The sequence below is a fragment of the Protomyctophum bolini genome, assembly GCF_963924005.1.
Source record: "Protomyctophum bolini genome assembly, chromosome: 19".
In the NCBI taxonomy this organism is placed as follows: Eukaryota; Metazoa; Chordata; class Actinopteri; order Myctophiformes; family Myctophidae; genus Protomyctophum; species Protomyctophum bolini.
This window is the reverse complement of record NC_137880.1, coordinates 39700568-39723282: the sequence shown is the minus strand read 5'-3', so window position 1 is coordinate 39723282 and position 22715 is coordinate 39700568. Positions and strand designations below refer to the sequence as shown.

General features: G+C 38.6%; 1 long non-coding RNA gene across 1 annotated transcript; it reads right to left on the bottom strand.

Annotated features, from left to right (window-relative positions):
• Positions 1-18697: 18697 nt before the first annotated feature.
• On the bottom strand, positions 18698-21587 carry LOC308334064. The gene is made up of 5 exons (XR_013965852.1): positions 21502-21587; positions 20439-20492; positions 20119-20274; positions 19335-19430; positions 18698-18725 (listed from the first exon to the last, which is right to left on the bottom strand). It is a non-coding gene; the product is annotated as an uncharacterized lncRNA (long non-coding RNA).
• Between the last annotated feature and the right edge of the window lie 1128 nt (positions 21588-22715).

The window sequence follows — 22715 nt, the reverse complement described above, 5'->3', positions numbered from 1 at the left end:
TATTGACAAACGTAACAATTGGTATTTAATTGTTTTTATTGCAGATGTTGTTTGTAAGACCTTTCCACGTACAACGGAGGCCCAGATATCCACCACCATGGCAGCCTTTTTAAAACAAGCACCAGCCAGACGAGGCGGGGGCGGGTACAGTCATTTGTAGTCGTCACAGACTAATTAAAATAGATTTTCTCTATGAGGTGTCTAGAATAACATACTAAAAGTCCCAAGAAATCCTAGATGCGGAAATATGTTTAATTCTCATTAATTCAAGATGTGTGCTAATACCTCGAGAAAACTAAACACCCTAATGGTTTTTTTTTTCTTTTGTCCTATCACAATGAAACTATTCAACAACGACGGCGATCGCCTGCCATCCTGCGACGATGAGGTTACCTCATCATTTTATTATAATAATAATATAATAATATTATTTATTAATTATTAGTTATAATTTGAATTACCAAGATTTACATCACTATTGATAATTTATATACAAATCTCAAAGATGTCCAATCTTGGAGGAAAGGACATCAAATCCTGTACAGTGAATATACTTTATAATATAATAATATATAATATAATATATTTTATATAATATACTTGGCAGGTATGAATTCAAATTGAAGGGTTACAATGTGTTGTTGCTGTTTCATCTCAAGTGTTTGCTTTGCAAGTTGCTATAGCACGCACTTATCAATGTATGGGTGTATTAGCCACTATGTACAGCTTCAACAGTGAACCGTTCTCGAAGTCGGCTGAGGACTCAAGGTACCAAATTGTATAATCATAGCGTGTGGGTTGGTGTTGTAATTGAGGCTTTGATGTACTTTGTTTTCTCCTCTACAGAGCCTACCAGATCCTTCCATATAGATACATTTTTCATGTATAGGATGTCTCCTCAAGGTACCAAATTGTATAATCATAGCATACCGTATTACTGTATCACTTTAGTATACAAGTAGTGAAAGTGTAATGTTTTTTTCTCTCAAAACAGGAGGGCAACGGGCTACACCACCTCAGTATTTAGTCTAGGAGTGCGGAGGACTCCCTTGTACATTTTGATTGACAATAGAGCTCTGATAACATTTGCGGTGTTGTAATTGAGGCTTTGATGTACTTTGTTTTCTCCTCTACAGGGATTGGGAGAAGACGACTGTCTCGAGCAAGTCTCCTCCTCAGGACGCCTCACGTAAGTTTATAAAAACTATTTGAAATTAAACTAATTTTAAATAAAATGGTCAATGAAAGTGAAACATTTACCTTTTTTTTTCTCTTTTTTTTTTTTTTACAAAATCCTGGATAAAGCTGAGGAAATCCTCCAAAGAGCCATGCAGAAGGCTGAAGAAATCCTCCAAAAGGCGGAGGAAATCCTCCAGAAGGCGACGGAGAAGGCGGAGGAAATCCTCCAGAAGGCAACTGAGAGGTCGGAGGAAATCCTCAAGAGAGCGACTGAAAAGTCTGAGGAAATCCTGAAGAAAGCGACTGAGAAGTCTGAGGAAATCCTCAAGAAAGCGGAAGAACCAATGAGGAGGAACAGAAGGGAGACTGGAGCGAGCGAGGGTCTTGAGATCAAGATCCCAATTAATACGGAGGGGGACTTTAACTCCATGTCCAAGGATTTGGAAAATGCAGAGTTCCGTCGTTCCAAGGTAAATACAAAAAATATATTGGCCATCTTTAAATACGTTATATTCAAAACATTTAAAACGCAGTTTGTAATTTGTAATATCAGATTTCAACTCGGTCTCATGTCGGGGGGGGGACGTACAAGACCTGTACACGTGGGATCATGGCAAGGTGAACGAAAACTGTAAAACAGACATGCATTAAATGTTATTAGTGTCTTATTGCCGTTTCATCTTAGTGTGATTGAAAGTATGCAGTTGACAATGTATATGCATTTTCTTTGTATCCGTTTCAGGCTTTTCACCAACGAACTTATGAGGACTTTCAACATGCAGGGTGGAGGGCCAAATAGGAAAAGGGCCTTTAAAAAGACACCCTTCTTTTCCGTCGTCAATGGTAAAAAAAACAATTTTCTGTCCTTGGTCTTTTTTTATTCATATTTTAAATGTGTGGCTGATGTAACATATTGACAAACGTAACAATTGGTATTTAATTGTTTTTATTGCAGATGTTGTTTGTAAGACCTTTCCACGTACAACGGAGGCCCAGATATCCACCACCATGGCAGCCTTTTTAAAACAAGCACCAGCCAGACGAGGCGGGGGCGGGTACAGTCATTTGTAGTCGTCACAGACTAATTAAAATAGATTTTCTCTATGAGGTGTCTAGAATAACATACTAAAAGTCCCAAGAAATCCTAGATGCGGAAATATGTTTAATTCTCATTAATTCAAGATGTGTGCTAATACCTTGAGAAAACTAAACACCCTAATGTTTTTTTTTTCTTTTGTCCTATCACAATGAAACTATTCAACAACGACGGCGATCGCCTGCCATCCTGCGTCGATGAGGTTACCTCATCATTTTATTATAATAATAATATAATAATATTTATTAATTATTAGTTATAATTTGAATTACCAAGATTTACATCACTATTGATAATTTATATACAAATCTCAAAGATGTCCAATCTTGGAGGAAAGGACATCAAATCCTGTACAGTGAATATACTTTATAATATAATAATATATAATATAATATATTTTATATAATATACTTGGCAGGTATGAATTCAAATTGAAGGGTTACAATGTGTTATTGCTGTTTCATCTCAAGTGTTTGCTTTGCAAGTTGCTATAACACGCACTTATCAATGTATGGGTGTATTAGCCACTATGTACAGCTTCAAGTGTATGACTGTCTGTTTAAGCACAGAATGTGCTCAGCAGATTGGCACCTCACAAGAGTGTGTTTTATCTCTTTCAGACTTTTCACCAATAAATTGATGTCTCAATTCAACCTGCTGGGTGGTGGGCAGCGGGAGAAAAAGCATTCTAGAAAACGGCCTTCTTTCCACTAGTAAACGGTAACATAAATAATTGTCTTTGTTAGTTCATATAATGTGTGTCTGACGAATGTCCCTTTTTCTGGAGTATACTTGGACATCTCTATTATATATTATATTACTCTCACGTATGACCGATACAATTTTTTTCATTATTCTGATTGCAGAAATTGTTCGGAAGGTGTTGCCAACAGCAACAGAGGGCCAGGTCAGCAAGGCTACAGCAGCTTATCTAAAGCAGGCCCCGGCTCAAAGTGGTGGTGGAGGGTACCCTGCTTAACACTGTTTTGATGTTCAGCAGGTACACAAGGGGCACTAGGGCACCTTGCAAGTCATACCAGGTCAGTATTGAGATTTCCTTTTGTTTTCTTTATTGGAATGGCTGTTTTGTATCGGTAATGCTGGATTGTATCAGAGTTGTATGGATGGAAGTATTTGAAATTAAACTAATTTGAAATAAAATGGTCAATGAAAGTGAAACATTAACCTTTTTTTTTCTCTTTTTTTTTTTTTACAAAATCCTGGATAAAGCTGAGGAAATCCTCCAAAGAGCCATGGAGAAGGCTGAAGAAATCCTCCAAAAGGCGGAGGAAATCCTCCAGAAGGCGACGGAGAAGGCGGAGGAAATCCTCCAGAAGGCAACTGAGAGGTCGGAGGAAATCCTCAAGAGAGCGACTGAAAAGTCTGAGGAAATCCTGAAGAAAGCGACTGAGAAGTCTGAGGAAATCCTCAAGAAAGCGGAAGAACCAATGAGGAGGAACAGAAGGGAGACTGGAGCGAGCGAGGGTCTTGAGATCAAGATCCCAATTAATACGGAGGGGGACTTTAACTCCATGTCCAAGGATCTGGAAAATGCAGAGTTCCGTCGTTCCATGGTAAATACAAAATATATATTGGCCATCTTTAAATATGTTATATTCAAAACATTTAAAACGCCGTTTGTAATTTGTAATATCAGATTTCAACTCTGTCTGATGTCGGGACGACGACGTCCAAGACCTGTACACATGGGATCCTGGGAAGGTGAACGAAAACTGTAAAACAGACATGCATTAAATGTTATTAGTGTCTTATTGCCGTTTCATCTTAGTGTGATTGAAAGTATGCAGTTGACAATGTATATGCATTTTCTATGTATCCGTTTCAGGCTTTTCACCAACGAAATCATGAAGTCCTTTAACATGGAGGGTGGAGGGCCCTAAATGAAAAAGGCCTTTAAAAAGACACCATTCTTTTCTGTGGTAAATGGTAAAAAATAACAATTTTCTGTCCTTGGTCTTTTTTTATTCATATTTTAAATGTGTGGCTGATGTAACATATTGACAAACGTAACAATTGGTATTTAATTGTTTTTATTGCAGAAGCTGTTTGTAAGAACTTCCCAGATTCAACGGAGGCCCAGATCTCCACGGCCATGGCAGCCTTTTTAAAGCAGGCACCAGCTAGAAGAGACAGTAATTAGTTCTTTGTAGTCCAGGCAAAGTAGCATTTCACAGACTAATTAAAATAGATTTTTTTTCACCATAGATCATCTCTATGAATAACATACTAAAAGTCCCAAGAAATCCTAGATGCGGAAATATGTTTAATTCTCATTAATTCAAGATGTGTGCTAATACCTCGAGAAAACTAAACACCCTAATGTTTTTTTTTTTCTTTTGTCCTATCACAATGAAACTATTCAACAACGACGGCGATCGCCTGCCATCCTGCGACGATGAGGTTACCTCATCATTTTATTATAATAATAATAATATTATTTATTATTTATTAATTATTAGTTATAATTTGAATTACCAAGATTTACATCACTATTGATAATTTATTTACAAATCTCAAAGATGTCCAATCTTGGAGGAAAGGACATCAAATCCTGTACAGTGAATATACTTTATAATATAATATATAATATAATATATTTTATATAATATACTTGGCAGGTATGAATTCAAATTGAAGGGTTACAATGTGTTATTGCTGTTTCATCTCAAGTGTTTGCTTTGCAAGTTGCTATAGCGCGCAGTTATCAATGTATGGGTGTATTAGCCACTATGTACAGCTTCAAGTGTATGACTGTCTGTTTAAGCACAGAATGTGCTCAGCAGATTGGCACCTCACAAGAGTGTTTTATATCTCTTTCAGACTTTTCACCAATAGACTCATGTGTCTCTTCAACATGCTGGGTGGTAGGGCATTAACGACTTGAGATTTTTCCCAGTCGTCTTGCCAGACAGTAAAGTTGAAGTCGTATCGATTTATCGTTTATGGCGGGGGGGGGGGGTGTTCGGCCGCGGGAAGGCCGCGGAGAAAAACCACACTTGACACACTGCTGTTCAACTTGAGCAACTTGTATTTAAAGATCTGTCTTTGCAACATATCACAGTATGCACTTTTCTTGAAATTCTTTCTTGAAAAACAATAAGGACAATTAGAGGCAGAGCGCATATTATATTCAGTCAGTCAGACAGACCACATTGCTGTCATTGCTGCATGCACAAAAGACGTCAGCTTATTAGGCCTACAATAAAATAAAAAATATATGCGCTGACTGCACTGCACTCTCAACTTGAGACAACTTCAACAAATATTAAATTAAATTAAAACTCCAGATTATGCTTTTGAAATAAAAACGAAAATTAAATAATCCCATAAAGGTCCGTTGTCAGCGACACACTCCTGCCTTTCATCTCCTCTTTAATGCTGGCTCGCACGGAGTCACTCTCTCGGTTGATATTAGCCCACAGAGTTTTGTGGCACGGGGCTGTGTATTCCGGTTCAAAAAATTTCAGCATCGCTTTGAAGCCTCTCCCTTGCGCTATACACAAAGGTCTGGTGTCTTGGACAATTACATCTATAATTAAACCTGTGATTTCCCGTTTTCTTTGGTCTGATAGAGGCTTTTTGGCGTAACTGCTCATTGACGTCTGCACTGGGCGACTAGTATCCCCCTTACCGGCATGCTTGTTTTTGAGATGGCCGAGCATAGCGCTTGTGTTCTTGTGGTACGCGTAGGTCGCCTTACAGAGTGTACATGACACCGTTTGTTTTTCTTCATTTAATGTGAAGTATTTCCACACGTGTGACCATCTATTTGTCGGGGTCTGCGAGCTGGTTTCGCCTGCATTCTCTCTCTCCGCCATTGTTGTTTTCGTCTTAACACCTTTCTCCTTATTTTTCCCTCCACCGTGCTAAGTTCCGCACTCTGTGTTTAAGTTTTCCCTCCACTGTGCTAAGTTCTGTGTTTACGCATGAGGTGATTATTGGTAAAGCCAGGACACACTATCAGGGTAAGCCAATCAGGTTTTGCATTCCGTGTCCCACACACACAATCGCATGAAAAAAGGGGAGAAAAAGAAGAAAAAAAAGCTCAACTTTCGACTCGCGCTGCTGCGAGTCGACTCGTGATAATTTATCGATAAATCGATAAATCAATTTTTTGATGAATGCCCTACTGGGTGGTGGGCATCAGGAAAAGAAGCCCCTCAAGAAAACTGCCTTCTTTCCTTAACGGTAACATAAACAATTGTCTTTGCCAGTTGTTTGTTCATATAATGTGTATATATATATATGGAGATGGTATAGAAAATATTTAATTTATTTAGATTAGTTTATTCTTCCCCAAAAACGGTGAATCGTGGCACTAGCCCGGGGCAAAGCAGGAGCAGGACTAGAGAGCATTGAGCTGTGAACAAATTTGTGATGGTGTAAATCATGCGTGCGTGCGTGCGTGCGTGTGTGTGTCACACAGCTGCAGTGGATTGATTGATTGATTGATCCATTCACTCTGACGGACCAACAGCCCGGATGCAGTGGGCGGGGATTTAGACTTAAATAGGGCATGCCTGCAGGGTGTCTGCACTCTGCTCTCTTTCAAGGTATGTTTGTTTGTTTGAGCACATGGAGGGTTTTAGCAGGCTGTTAGCATTGTTTAAACTAGTGGTTTAATCCTCCTAAACATGTTATTTAAACATTGTTTGACTGTTGATGGTTTATTGAGACAACAATCTGAGTGTTTGTCCTTTTTTGAGAAGGAAACATTGTTCTAAACTAAACAGTGATGTAAAGTAACTCATTAGATTTACTGAAGTACTGCATGTACTTCAACGCACCTAAAAAGGTTTAATCCCACAGGAACATAATACAGAATGGCGTCATTTATTGAAGGTACTGAATGTTTAACACTTACATAATCCACAAATTTGACAATTTAATTCCACATACTGTTTACCTTTAAATGTTTTCTGACAACCTATATGCATCCTTTTTTGTTGTTCCCATATTTCCAGAGACCACAGAAAAGCAGGTAGCAGGTAATTTGAAGTATTATACACAATTTAGATCAATGTTGATTTGTTGCACCCCTGTAAACGTATGTCTTTTTTTTGTAGCCCAAACAGTACTAGACCATTTAATAGAAAATAAATTGGAGTATGTGTAGGCTATAGTTTTATCTGAGTGTAAACATTGTCAAATAGAGTGCCTATTGCGTTTTTACCCAAGTGTCCCTTAGAGTATTTGTGCCAAATTTAATCCTTTTACCTTAAACATATCACTATGGTCTGCTAAGGTGGCTCCCATGTTGACAAATCTGGTTCCCATCGAATTTTGAGCGGACAGTGTCTCATTCCATAACAGTGGCCCTTAAGCCCTAACCACACCAGAGGGTCGCCATGCAAACATTATTCCCAATGGCAGTTACAAGGAGTTGCATTGGTTTGTTTTGTTACAAAGAGTTGCATTGGTTTGTTTTGTTACAAAGAGTTGCATTGGTGTGGTTTGTTTTTTTACAAGGAGTTGCATTGGTGTGGTTTGTTTTGTTACAAGGAGTTGCATTGGTGTGGTTTGTTTTGTTGCAAGGAGTAGCGAGTAGGTTCTAGGAGTTACAGCTGGTGTGGTCTGGGACTACACTCTTGTATCACAAACTGAATGATTTTTATGATGTAGGCTATTAATTTGGCCACTAGAACAGAACACTGTATTAATATATTATCACACCATCCTAAAACTTGTCCAACATTATCATACATTTTCTTAATTTCGGCCTCTTGCATATCAATGATATAATCAGGAGTTGTCATATTTACATATATACTGACTGGGCCAGGGCCAAAACAATGGAGAGTTATGTTGAATCGGTTGAATCTCAGCTGTAGGCCCTACCATTCTTCTAAAATGTGACACAGGCCAGCACTTTGGTCCTCAACTCGCCAGAATGAAATGGTCGAAATAAAATAGTTTTTTTTTAATGTGATTTTCTTTTTTTTTTCATATTAACACAGTTTGAATGTTGAAGGTTTTTATTCCAACAGATTGTTCATTTGGGCAAATTAAACGTATACATTTATATGTCAAAGTAGGCTTGTTTTTTAACAATGTTTTGGGGCCAGGGAAGCGCAGTTCTGAGATTTGCATGTTTTCGATTGGTCCTGGGATCTCTTTGTCCTGAGGTTTCACGCTCTGGTCACCGCCCATTAGCGTGCTTGTGTGTTTGTAAACACAGAATTATTCTACATGGCTATAGTATGGAGGAGCTTTTGGGTTATACTTTACAGGAAAATAAACAAAACCATGTAGCTACTCGCTCAAATACGCTTCCCAGCCTGGAGAATAGACTTCCACCATCACACAACAGGCTAAAAGCAAGCTAGCCTAGTTAGCTAGCTGTCTGTGTGTCGTGTGTTAACAGAGGGACATTGTCTTAACTGCTGAGATGTTGTCATAAGCATCTAAACGCATGTTTTCACTCCTAAAATGTATAAAACTAATAATACATGTGAAATGTTGCCCGTTAGTATTGCTTCATAGCCATGGAAGAGTGTTGCGTTGCTGCTGCTTTTCTTTTCCTCCACACGCAAAGAGCCAAGATCACTTAAACATGTCAGTGTTTGTAGTGTTGCACTGTTGACAGCTAAAACGTTCTAAGGTGGTCATTGTGGGTGGAGTTAAGTACCTATTGTCCCTCCCATTGTCACACCCACTTCTATCCAGCTCTAAGGTGTTAAAAATGTTGTGAATATTGAAAGGGACTTTTCATCAGCTTTGGGTGAAAGGCCCCAATAATTTTAAAATGGTTATATCTCCTTCAATTATTGTCCAATTTCATTGAATGATACATCATATGAAAGCTTACATTCTGTACTTTATTAATCACTCTCTGCTTATTTCACATACTGTTTACCTTTAAATGTTTTCTGACAACCTATATGCATCCTTTTTTGTTGTTCCCATATTTCCAGAGTCCACATTTCCTGTGCCGGGAAAGAAACGGCTGGCAGGTAATTTGAAGTATTATACACAATTTAGATCAAGGTTGATTTGTTGCACCCCTGTAAACATATGTCTTTTTTTGTAGCCCAAACAGTACTAGACCATTTAATAGAAAATAAATTGGAGTATGTGTAGGCTATAGTTTTATCTGAGTGTAAACATTGTCAAATAGAGTGCCTATTGCGTTTTTACCCAAGTGTCCCTTAGAGTATTTGTGCCAAATGTAATCCTTTTACCTTAAACATATCACTATGGTCTGCTAAGGTGGCTCCCATGTTGACAAATCTGGTTCCCATGGTGAATTTTGAGCGGACAGTGTCTCATTCCATAACAGTGGCCCTTAAGCCCTAACCACACCAGAGGGTCGCCATGCAACTCCTTGCAAGATGCAACCATTATTCCCAATGGCAGTTACAAGGAGTTGCATTGGTGTGGTTTGTTTTGTTACAAGGAGTTGCATTGGTGTGGTTTGTTTTTTTGCAAGGAGTTGCATTGGTGTGGTTTGTTTTGTTACAAGGAGTAGGTTCTAGGAGTTACAGCTGGTGTGGTCTGGGACTACACTCTTGTATCACAAACTGAATGATTTTTATGATGTAGGCCATTCATTTGGCCACTAGAACAGAACACTGTATTAATATATTATCACACCATCCTAGAACTTGTCCAACATTATCATTCCTAATCATACATTTTCTTAATTTCGGCCTCTTGCATATCAATGATATAATCAGGATTTGTCATATATATATATATATATATATATATATATATATATATATATATATACTGACTGGGCCAGGGCCAAAACAATGGAGTTTTCCAAAATAAAAATGGATGTTATGTTGAATCAGTTGAATCTCAGCTGTACCATTCTTCTAAAATGAACATGTAAAAGCTTAAAACAACGTGAAAGCTGATATTATTGCCAAACAGATTTTATGCAGACAGAAAAAGTGCTTGTACAGTGCAGACTCATCTTGGACTTTTTTAGGCCAAGAATCTGTGGATCTCTTTGTACCACAAGGTATACCAAGATGAGCCTTATTTATTTTTTTAATTAAAAATAAATAGCTGTGATTATCTTCATTAAACCCCATGACATTTACATTTGTAATGATTTAATTATGTTGACTTTCGGCACCTGCAGGAAACCCATTCCTAAGACAATACGTAAACAAACACAAAATGAATTATGGTGCGCCACAGCACTCATCAACACCAGGTAAATAAAAAATATTTACCTATAAATATATCAATGTCTCGAATACCGTATTACTGTATCACTTTAGTATACAAGTAGTGAAAGTGTAATGTTTTTTTTCCCCTCAAAACAGCAGATCAACCAGGGCAGCTGGGAACCCCACTAGGTCAGTATTTAGTCTAGGAGTGCGGAGGACTCCCTTGTACATTTTGATTGACAATAGAGCTCTGATAACATTTGCGGTTGTAATTGAGGCTTTGATGTACTTTGTTTTCTCCTCTACAGAGCCTTCCAGATCATCCAGATCATCAGACACGTTTTTCCTTTATAGACTGTCTCCTCAAGGTACCAAATTGTATAATCATAGCATACCGTATTACTGTATTACTTTAGTATACAAGAAGTGAAAGTGTAATGTTTTTTTCTCTCAAAACAGCGGGCAACGGGCAACACCACCTCAGTATTTAGTCTAGGAGTGCGGAGGACTCCCTTGTACATTTTGATTGACAATAGAACTCTGATAACATTTGCGGTGTTGTAATTGAGGCTTTGATGTACTTTGTTTTCTCCTCTACAGAGCCTTCCAGATCATCCAGATCATCAGACACGTTTTTCCTTTATAGACTGTCTCCTCAAGGTACCAAATTGTATAATCATAGCATACCGTATTACTGTATCACTTTAGTATACAAGTAGTGAAAGTGTAATGGTTTTTTTTCCCCTCAAAACAGCAGGCACTCCTCAAGGTACAATTCCATAATTATAATTCAGGAAATGTTCTTTCTGGTGTAGGTTACCTTATAATTTTATTATAATAATAATATAATAATAATAATATTTATTAATTATTAGTTATAATTTGAATTACCAAGATTTACATCACTATTGATAATTTATATACAGATATCAAAGATGTCCAATATAGGAGGGAAGGACATCAAATCCTGCACAAGGAATATACTTTATAATATAATATATAATATAATATATTTTATATAATATACTTGGCAGGTATGAATTCAAATTGAAGGGTTACAATGTGTCATTGCCGTTTCATCTCAAGTGTTTGCTTTGCAAGTTGCTATAGCACGCAGTTATCAATGTATGGGTGTATTAGCCACTATGTACAGCTTCAAGTGTATGACTGTCTGTTTAAGCACAGAATGTGCTCAGCAGATTGGCACCTCACAAGAGTGTGTTTTATCTCTTTCAGACTTTTCACCAATAGACTCATGTGTCTCTTCAACATGCTGGGTGGTGGGCATCAGGAAAAGAAGCCATTCAAGAAAACTGCCTTCTTTCCTTAACGGTAACATAAACAATTGTCTTTGCCAGTTGTTTGTTTGTTCATATAATGTGTATATATATATATGGAGATGGTATAGAAAATATTTAATTTATTTAGATTAGTTTATTCTTCCCCAAAAATGGTGAATCGTGGCACTAGCCCGGGGCAAAGCAGGAGCAGGACTAGAGAGCATTGAGCTGTGAACACATTTGTGATGGTGTAAATATGGCTTGTTTTTATTCCCCTCTACAGTGAACCGTTCTCGACGGTCTCGAAGACTGAGGACTCAAGGTACCAAATTGTATAATCATAGCATACCGTATTACTGTATCACTTTAGTATACAAGTAGTGAAAGTGTAATGGTTTTTTTCCCCTCAAAACAGCAGGCACTTTGTTTTCTCCTCTACAGTTTTTAGGACAAGGCCGTCAAGTCTCTTTAGAAGGCCCGAAGGTACCAAATTGTATAATCATAGCATACCGTATTACTGTATCACTTTAGTATACAAGTAGTGAAAGTGTAATGGGTTTTTTTTCCTCAAAACAGCAGGTACACATGGGGCACAGCAGTGCATCCGAGACATGATGGCACTGCTCAAGGTACAATTCCATAATTATAATTCAGGAAATGTTCTTTCTGGTGTAGGTTACCTTATAATTTTATAATAATAATATAATAATAATAATAATAATAATATTTATTAATTATTAGTTATAATTTGAATTACCAAGATTTACATCACTATTGATAATTTATATATAGATATCAAAGATGTCCAATATAGGAGGGAAGGATATCAAATCCTGCACAAGGAATATACTTGGCAGGTATGAATTCAAATTGAAGGGTTACAATGTGTTATTGCTGTTTCATCTAAGTGTTTGCTTTGCAAGTTGCTATAGCACGCAGTTATCAATGTATGGGTGTATTAGCCACTATGTACAGCTTCAAGTGTATGACTGTCTGTTTAAGCACAGAATGTGCTCAGCAGATTGGTTTGATTGATCCATTCACTCTGACGGACCAACAGCCCGGATGCAGTGGGCGGGGATTTAGACTTAAATAGGGCATGCCTGCAGGGTGTCTGCTCTCTTTCTCAAGGTATGTTTGTTTGATGAGCACATGGAGGGTTTTAGCAGGCTGTTAGCATTGTTTAAACTAGTGGTTTAATCCTCCTAAACATGTTATTTAAACATTGTTTGACTGTTGATGGTTTATTGTGACAACAATCTGAGTGTTTGTCCTTTTTTGAGAAGGAAACATTGTTCTAAACTAAACAGTGGTGTAAAGTAACTCATTATATTTACTAAAGTACTGCATGTGGACAGTGTAACCAATGCCTTGTCTAACCAATGCCATGTCTAACCAACGCTATGTCTAACCAACGCCATGTCTAACCAACGCTATGTCTAACCAACGCTATGTCTAACCAACGCTATGTCTAACCAACGCCATGTCTAACCAACGCCATGTCTAACCAACGCTATGTCTAACCAAAGTATGCCTCCCATTTGGGGAAGTCCTCGCTGTGCAGTTGACCTAAAAAGGTTTAATCCCACAGGTAGGCTACCTAAATCTAGAAAGGAAGAGAGAATAAAGAATGGCAGAAGGTACTGAATGGATCTCTTTGTACCACAAGGTATACCAAGATGAGCCTTATTTATTTTTTTAATTAAAAATAAATAGCTGTGATTATCTTCATTAAACCCCATGACATTTACATTTGTAATGATTTAATTATGTTGACTTTCGGCACCTGCAGGAAACCCATTCCTAAGACAATACGTAAACAAACACAAAATGAATTATGGTGCGCCACAGCACTCATCAACACCAGGTAAATAAAAAATATTTACCTATAAATATATCAATGTCTCGAATACCGTATTACTGTATCACTTTAGTATACAAGTAGTGAAAGTGTAATGTTTTTTTCTCTCAAAACAGCGGGCAACGGGCAACACCACCTCAGTATTTAGTCTAGGAGTGCGGAGGACTCCCTTGTACATTTTGATTGACAATAGAACTCTGATAACATTTGCGGTGTTGTAATTGAGGCTTTGATGTACTTTGTTTTCTCCTCTACAGAGCCTTCCAGATCATCCAGATCATCAGACACGTTTTTCCTTTATAGACTGTCTCCTCAAGGTACCAAATTGTATAATCATAGCATACCGTATTACTGTATCACTTTAGTATACAAGTAGTGAAAGTGTAATGGGTTTTTTTCCCCTCAAAACAGCAGGTACACATGGGGCACAGCAGTGCATCCGAGACATGATGGCACTCCTCAAGGTACAATTCCATAATTATAATTCAGGAAATGTTCTTTCTGGTGTAGGTTACCTTATTATTTTATTATAATAATAATATAATAATAATAATATTTATTAATTATTAGTTATAATTTGAATTACCAAGATTTACATCACTATTGATAATTTATATACAGATATCAAAGATGTCCAATATAGGAGGGAAGGACATCAAATCCTGCACAAGGAATATACTTGGCAGGTATGAATTCAAATTGAAGGGTTACAATGTGTTATTGCTGTTTCATCTCAAGTGTTTGCTTTGCAAGTTGCTATAGCAGGCAGTTATCAATGTATGGGTGTATTAGCCACTATGTACAGCTTCAACAGTGAACCGTTCTCGAAGTCGGCTGAGGACTCAAGGTACCAAATTGTATAATCATAGCATACCGTATTACTGTATCACTTTAGTATACAAGTAGTGAAAGTGTAATGGGTTTTTTTCCCCTCAAAACAGCAGGTACACATGGGGCACAGCAGTGCATCCGAGACATGATGGCACTCCTCAAGGTACAATTCCATAATTATAATTCAGGAAATGTTCTTTCTGGTGTAGGTTACCTTATAATTTTATTATAATAATAATATAATAATTATAATTATTATTATTAATTATTAGTTATAATTTGAATTACCAAGATTTACATCACTATTGATAATTTATATACAGATATCAAAGATGTCCAATATAGGAGGGAAGGACATCAAAACCTGCACAAGGAATATACTTGGCAGGTATGAATTCAAATTGAAGGGTTACAATGTGTTATTGCTGTTTCATCTCAAGTGTTTGCTTTGCAAGTTGCTATAGCAGGCAGTTATCAATGTATGGGTGTATTAGCCACTATGTACAGCTTCAAGTGTATGACTGTCTGTTTAAGCACAGAATGTGCTCAGCAGATTGGCACCTCACAAGAGTGTGTTTTATATCTCTTTCAGACTTTTCACCAATAGACTCATGTGTCTCTTCAACATGCTGGGTGGTGGGCATCAGGAAAAGAAGCCCCTCAAGAAAACTGCCTTCTTTCCTTAACGGTAACATAAACAATTGTCTTTGCCAGTTGTTTGTTTGTTCATATAATGTGTATATATATATATGGAGATGGTATAGAAAATATTTAATTTATTTAGATTAGTTTATTCTTCCCCGGCGAATCGTGGCACTAGCCCGGGGCAAAGCAGGAGCAGGACTAGAGAGCATTGAGCTGTGAACACATTTGTGATGGTGTAAATATGGCTTGTTTTTATTCCCCTCTACAGTGAACCGGTCTCGAAGGCTGAGCACGCCTCAAGTGTTTAATAGGACCCTGACTCGAAGCCTGTCTCGAACCAGTCTCAGGTCTCCTCAAGGTACCAAATTGTATAATCATAGCATACCGTATTACTGTATCACTTTAGTATACAAGTAGTGAAAGTGTAATGTTTTTTTCTCTCAAAACAGGAGGGCAACGGGCTACACCAGCTCAGTATTTAGTCTAGGAGTGCGGAGGACTCCCTTGTACATTTTGATTGACAATAGAGCTCTGATAACATTTGCGGTGTTGTAATTGAGGCTTTGATGTACTTTGTTTTCTCCTCTACAGGGATTGGGAGAAGACGACTGTCTCGAGCAAGTCTCCTCCTCAGGACGCCTCACGTAAGTTTATAAAAACTATTTGAAATTAAACTAATTTTAAATAAAATAGTCAATGAAAGTGAAACATTTACCGTTTGTTTTTTTGTTTTACTCAAGAATTTCAGAAGGTAGTGGTGGAGTTAGGGACAACAACCTGGTCCTGGCACGGTCCAACATCCAAATAAGAAAAGGGCATTTAAAAAGACGCCCTTCGTTTCCGTTGTCAATGGTAAAAAATAAAAAAATTCTGTCCTTGGTCTTTTTTTATTCATATTTTAAATGTGTGGCTGATGTAAAATATTGACAAACCTAACAATTGGTATTTGCAATTGTTTTTATAGCAGAAGCTGTCCGTAAGACCTTTCCTGGTGCACCAGAGGCCCAGGTCAGACCTTTCCTGGTGCACCAGAGGCCCAGATCAGACCTTTCCTGGTGCACCAGAGGCCCAGATAAGACCTTTCCTGGTGCACCAGAGGCCCAGATAAGACCTTTCCTGGTGCACCAGAGGCCCAGATAAGACCTTTCCTGGTGCACCAGGTTTAACTCGTTTATAGCACCTGTGTCTTTTCTGCAGAGTTCAGCGAGCGAGCACACAATTATTTCACTGACATGAGGAGCCAGAGCTGTAAGACCTTTCCTGGTGCAACAGAGGCCCAGATCAGCACCATCATGGCAGACCATTTTAAGCAGGCACCAGGTCAAAGTGGCAGAAGGTTTAAAGCAAATATTTATTGTTACATTCTATAATTTTACAGAAAGCAAGACGGCATTTGTTTACCCGTTGACCGTGGAAAGTAAGAATGGAAGTACCATTTGATTGGATACAATTAATGTTGATGAGTGTGTGTGTATAATGTAGTTATTTTGTTAATCAGAGTTTTAGAAGGAAGTGTTGGAGACACTCCAGTCTCATACAGTCATATTCCACTCCATATTGGAGCAGTTAAAGAAACTGAATGGAGAATCTATTGAGGAGGAGGGTGATGTCGGAGTCGGATTCCCTATTGACGACATGCAGGACTTTGGGAAGTCCTGCACGGAGCTGTCTAATTCATCATACAGGCGTACAGTGGTAAATAATAATAATAAGTTGTTAAATATTACATTTTTAATTAACACAATTTACATCACTATTGATAATTTATATACAGATAACAAAGATGTCCAATCTTAGAGGGAAGGACATCAAATCCTGTACAAGGAATATACTTGGCAGACTTATCACCAATAGATTGCTCTGTCTCTTCAACATGCTGGGTGGTGGGCAGCAGGACAAAAAGCCCTTTAAGAAAACGGCTTTCTTTCTCCTACTAAACGGTAACATAAACAATTGTCTTTGCCAGTTGTTTGTTTGTTCATATAATGTGTGTCTGACAAATGTCCCTTTTTCTGGAGTATACTTGGACATCTATTATACATTATATTATATTACTCTCACGTATGACCGATACAATTTGTCATTCTGATTGCAGAAATTGTTGGGAAGGTATTTCCGACAGCAACAGAGGGCCAGGTCAGCGTGGCTACAGCTGCTTATATCAAGCAGGCCCCGGCTGGACGTGGTGGTGGAGGGTACAAAAAGGCAAAAGAGTAGACTGACTGAATGTCCATTTGGTTCCATGTGTACACCCTGAGTTACAGACCAGTCAGTTTGTCTGCACTTTTACTTTAAAAAAATGGAGTATGTGGAGTATGTGACTTATTAGGCGCCAGAAACAGAAAGAGGGATATTGCTGTGCCTGCCTGCCTGTTTTGATTGTATTGCTGTATTGTTGTATTGTTCTTTCTGCTTTGGCAATGTAAACGTATGTTTTCTCATGCCAATAAAGCCCTTTGAATTTAATTGAATTGCCTGCTAATGAGAGATGTTTAATTGAAAAAGGTTTTGTGGTTGAAATTGCATTTGAAAGATCAAAGTAAATCAATGTCAACATTATCTATTTATATCCAGCTTGTTAAAGTAAAAGATATCATTAGTGTTACACTGAAACATGTTTCAAATAATGGTCTGAAAATCCTGGGAATAAATGCATCAAGGTAAGATCAGTTTTGAAGATAACCTGTGTCAACATTACATTTTGAGGCGTTTAATCTACTTAATTTGGGTTTCATGTCAATAATTAGATTTTATTATATATAATTCATATGAATACATATTGAAGTCAGTGTGAATCCAGTTTAATCCTATAATGGTCTGCTATTTTAATTAGTTGGTCTTTGGTGCATTGCATTAACAGGTCCTCAGACGGATCTGCGATAAATGCCTCTAAACTAACCATGGCTCTGTGCGCGCTTAAAGTTCACAGCTGGCAGAAAGAAAAAAAAAGAAAAAAATACAAGTGCCCCTCTAGCCTATATAATTCCCAAGCTATGCTCCACCCGTCTTCATGCCGGTTTGCGGGAGGTACTTATGCACGGAAGGCCACCGCAAAGGCCTAGCTGATACCGAGAGGCAGGGAGGGCAACCAGGAACTGGCGACCCGCATGCACCCCTCAGCTGTGCCCCCGAGACGACCGTGCGTACGCACAGCCGCTACACCCGCACCTTGCACCTAAACCACCCCCCGGCCTAGACCCAGCGAGCTATATCCTATACCAGAGACTATACGCGCCTACCAGAGACACTCGTATTAAAATAAAAAACAAAACCAGCCAAGCAAACTATATATTTAATATACTATAATAATAATTATAATATATATATATATATTTACTTTAGCAGCACAACAGCCAGGAAAAACCTCTCCACCAGCACAAACTTACTCAAAATGAATGCAAAGTAACCAAACTTAATAAATCAACTTCAAATCAAACAAATAAATCACTGCATCTCCCAAAGTCAGAGTACATTCACAAGCGTGTACGCTGAAGTAGACATCGCTTATCAGTTTGTACTCACCGGACTGATGAATGGACAAGGGAATCCCTGGAGATCCCAAATGACGTCACTTCATTCACGAAACCCCAAAACCGCGGCGCAGACAAGCCATTAACGGGCCCTACCGCCGCGGCAGAGAACAAAGGCAGGAGGGCGAGTCACTCCTCTTCTACATCGACACCAGCATCCTGCACACATTGTAAAAAAATAAAAGCAAAATAAAATCTCATGAATGAAAACGTAATGATGATGTTCACGGTATTATCATTCTAAACACAATTCCCTGCTCTGGGTGGGATCTCCGTCAGTCCAATTGCTGTACATGAAAAGTGTCTTGAGTTTGCAATTGAAAAGGTTTGCTGCTGCCGCTGTTCCACATACAGCCAACCAGTTGAAGAAATCACAGATCGAGGCATTAAACTTTGTTTTTAAGACATTTGAGACCATTCATGTTCATGGAAGAAGCTTCCAAACATGTATTCTATTGCCAATTTGTGACCTTGTAGATCTGCTATTTTTACTGTGCAACGTGCTTCCATAATTAAGACATGCTGCTGGCTTCTATGGAACTTGTATCCATGTGCAGTGCAGACCTGAGTGTATCTCGACCTTACCAGGAGGACAGTATGTAGGAACACATGTCTGAACTGCAGTAGCACTAGACATGCCATCTCACAACCTGATTCTCTGGACACTCTCACAGAACAAGCTCCTCACTCTGCCGTTCTTGGCACGTTTGATATATTGTCTCACAATTAGTTAAAACTACAAATTGTTAAATACTTTAGTTTACTAACTTCAACGTCCTTGATCAGGGCACCAGGCTCTTCTCCCAGATGGTCGATGAGGCACTTGATCAGGATTCATCTGGTTAGCTGTATGGGGTTTCCACTCTGCAGACAAAGTTTTATCCTTAATACAATGCATTACTTTGCACATTCAAGCTGGGCTTTTGTTTACCAACTTTAAAGTCTACCGTTTCAATTGTCCGCACACAGTTTTAGCATTTAGGGCCACATTTCCACCAGTGCTAAACACATTACCCCGAAACTTATTTGCCTTTTTTACGCGTTTGAAAAACAAAATTGGTCAACTAGCCAATCTAAATGAACAACAATGTTTTTCAAAATAGTAAAAAAAAGGCAAAGAAGTTCATGAATAAGAGGGGTTTAGTACCGACAAGACTATTAAGACATGCATTTCGTCTAGCAGGGAATGAACAGGACAGAGACATAGTGATGACCGTTTAGGATACATTAGTATCTAAAGTAAGTGATCGTAATTAACTTAATGGGACAGGTCTAGGACATTTGATAGGTTTGCGTTACAGGCAAGAAACTACAGTGGAAGTCAATGAGGAACATTTCTCACCCGCATGTGAAGTTACAACATGGCAAGGAAATGACAACACAAACTTCTACCAAAGTGTTCTAGCTTTTTTAAAGTTAATGAATACCGAAAATAGAAGATCTGCAAGTTCACAAACTTCACAGTGAGATGCAATGTGAGCTTGCATATCTGCCATTTTCTGATTTAGAAGCCGTTTTTAAGAATCATCCTCAGGTCGAAATGGTTTATTACCTGAAGCAGAGCACTCTTCTTTGCCCGATGTCGCTCTCCTACAGCACCCCTCTTAGATTGGAACATGGACAGCAGTTTAGGTGTATAGAGGTCCAACATCTCCATGAATTTCAGCTCAAGCTCCATTGTAGTGATCAACTTGAACTCTGCGCTGAACTGAAAAACAGATGAGGGGAAAGCAGAAAAACTAAGAACACATTGTGATCTTGTACATCCATTTTCCACCACCGTTGCTCCAGGAATGAGTACAATTGGTTAAATACAACGTAAATGTGTGTCACATGCAGGATGTCATTTCTACAAGAATCCAATTTACTCACTTGTGAAGCATCAAACAAGGCCGGCCATCTCTCCTTTACATCCTTGATGCTCATCTGCTGGCGGATGATGTCGCGTCATCTATGTGCAAAGGTTCTGCACATCAAGTCCCTGATGGCTGTGCCGTTTGTCTTCTTTGACTCGTCGATCAGTCGGTGTCGGTACAGCTCTTGTAGTTCCTTACCGTCTCTTAAAGGATCAGTTGGTGTCGGTACAGCTCTTGTAGTTCCTTACCGTCTCTTAAAGGATAGTCTGGGAGGTAAAGCACTTCTCCTTTCCGTGCTTTCTTTACATTCTTCGCAGATGCCCTTTCACCAGGCCTCTTGTTCTTAACAGTGTTGCAGGCCACCCCATGTCTTACATTTGCAAGGACAGTTTAAATGAATACAGGAAACTGAAGAGCCATGTCCAAATGTACCGTGATTCCCTCTGTAATGTTTCAGAAGGGTTCCTTTTGTTGAAGCCACGAAAGAGCAGCGTTTACATCGCCATTCCATAAGCTGTAAAACAAAGAAGAGATACACTAGGTGTTAACAGGGAACCAACAGACTGTTTATTTCATTCAAAAATGAGTTTGAATGATATTTGTCATACCAACTAATTACTAATCTATAAAAATCACACCTGTGTGAACTGAGCGATGCAACTATAGCCTATGCATCGTACTGTACTACTCATACTCTACAGTATAACTCATACTGTACACTGTACTCTGGCTGCTGTGTGTGTGACCTGAATCAGCCCAATCAACCCCAATTCGTACTCATCAGGACATACATACGGACATAGCAGTTAGTTGGAGCCGTCAGGCACCACTCAAATCCATATCACTGATAATCTACATCTACTCCCAACTGTAAAATCTCAATGATTCAACATTTTAATTATCCTCCTCAAGGATCAAAATATTACACAGGGAAGAATTATTGAAGCAGCTGTGTTCATATAAGGCAGCGAGCAGACAACGCAGTGGTAAATGAATAATATCTGCAACACAATGTTTCAGGAATATAGTTGAATATAACTAAAGAAAGGTTGTAAAGCAATTATTAAACAGTGTCGTACCAGTAAGGTATCCAGTCACTTGTTTGTCCAGACTGTTGAATTGCTGTCTGTACGAGTCTAGATGCCTGGGGGACAGCCACCGGGAGTCCAGTCCAGTCCAGTCCAGTCTAGATGCCTGGGGGACAGCCACCGGGAGGCAAAGAGTTGAGGTGGAGCTGGAAGACATGGACAGTAGGAAATAAGACTAAATACACAATAATGAAACCCTGTTCATTTCCCATCAGGCACACTGTTCAATCCTTAGCTCTTGTCAATACTTTTCATTGATTCAATATTTATAAATGCCACAGAAAGACTAATAGTTTAAAACCCCCCAAAAAGCTGAAATAGCAGATTTACAAGCACACAACGCATCACAAAGAGACATGCTGTGAGCTTGTAGATCGGCTATTTATTGCTACTTTTGTGCAGACACTGTAGTATGGGTGACAAAACATCAAACGTTGAGATATGGAGATATGAGGTTTCTGCCCAACAGCAACGATGTATATATGAAATTATGAATACATTGTGTGTGTTTTTGACGGTTGTTACCTGCTGGAACCCAGGTCAAGCCGTGACGAGGCTTTATCGATGGCAGCAGCAACGGAAGGAGAATCAAACAGAAGAGAAGGAGCCAGACAGTGATGCCTACAGACAAATATGCACACACACATGATCAGACAAAGCAACATACATTTTTATACAGGACTTTAGTCCATAAATACCTAATGTTGCGATCACACGGACAGATGCAAAGATACAGTCTAGTCTACTATTCATTTTTTTAATGGAAGCTAGCGACATGAAGATATACAGCCAATGTTTGTAGCAGCCGCAAAAGATACAACAGCTACAAAAGGTTGAGCTGGTTTCAACTTTAGCTACTGTAACTGCTCCTAAGCCATCTTCATCTGGTGCAGTAATAAGACAACGTCCTAACTGATATCGAGAGGGCTTTTTATTTATCCCAAGCGACAACGTGAGAAACTGCAAAGAAATCACATCAATATAACTTTTACAGACACAAACTAAACAATTGGGAACATACCGTATGCGCCTTCTGCACAGACTTTTAGGAGTTAAGATCTTGTTCTTTTTTATATTATTTTCTTTCTTATCTTTGTCATGTCAGACTCTCTGACATGAAAGAGCTCCTCTATTCCCCTCTGCTCTGTTTGTTCTGCTCTGACATGCCCAAGACCCAACAGGTGATTGAAATGAGGTGATTAGAG